Raw genomic sequence first — 319 nt, 5'->3', positions numbered from 1 at the left:
GGGGCTCGGGGCCGTGGAGTCGAGGGGAGATGCCGTGCGCGCGGCCGGGGTCGGTCGCCGTCCTCTTTACCCGACCAGCCTGCAGTCAGGCCGGGGCTGGGGACCGCTTCCTTCCCGACGGCCGCGGCACTTGAAACATCTCGGTCGCTCTCGTCTCCAGACCCGTCTTAGCCTCTAGGCCAGGGGAACCACCGGGTCCCGGTCCTCGCCGCCTCCCCTCTCTCCCCGCCTGCAGACGGGTCGGTCGTCGGGGGAGCGGTCATCGGGTCCGTTTCACCGGCGGCCCACGGTAGGCCCAAAAGGGGTCTGTTGGGGTTAG

This window comes from Asterias amurensis, chromosome 12 (genome assembly GCF_032118995.1).
Source record: "Asterias amurensis chromosome 12, ASM3211899v1".
NCBI lineage: Eukaryota > Metazoa > Echinodermata > Asteroidea > Forcipulatida > Asteriidae > Asterias > Asterias amurensis.
Note: the sequence above shows the minus strand (reverse complement) of the source record.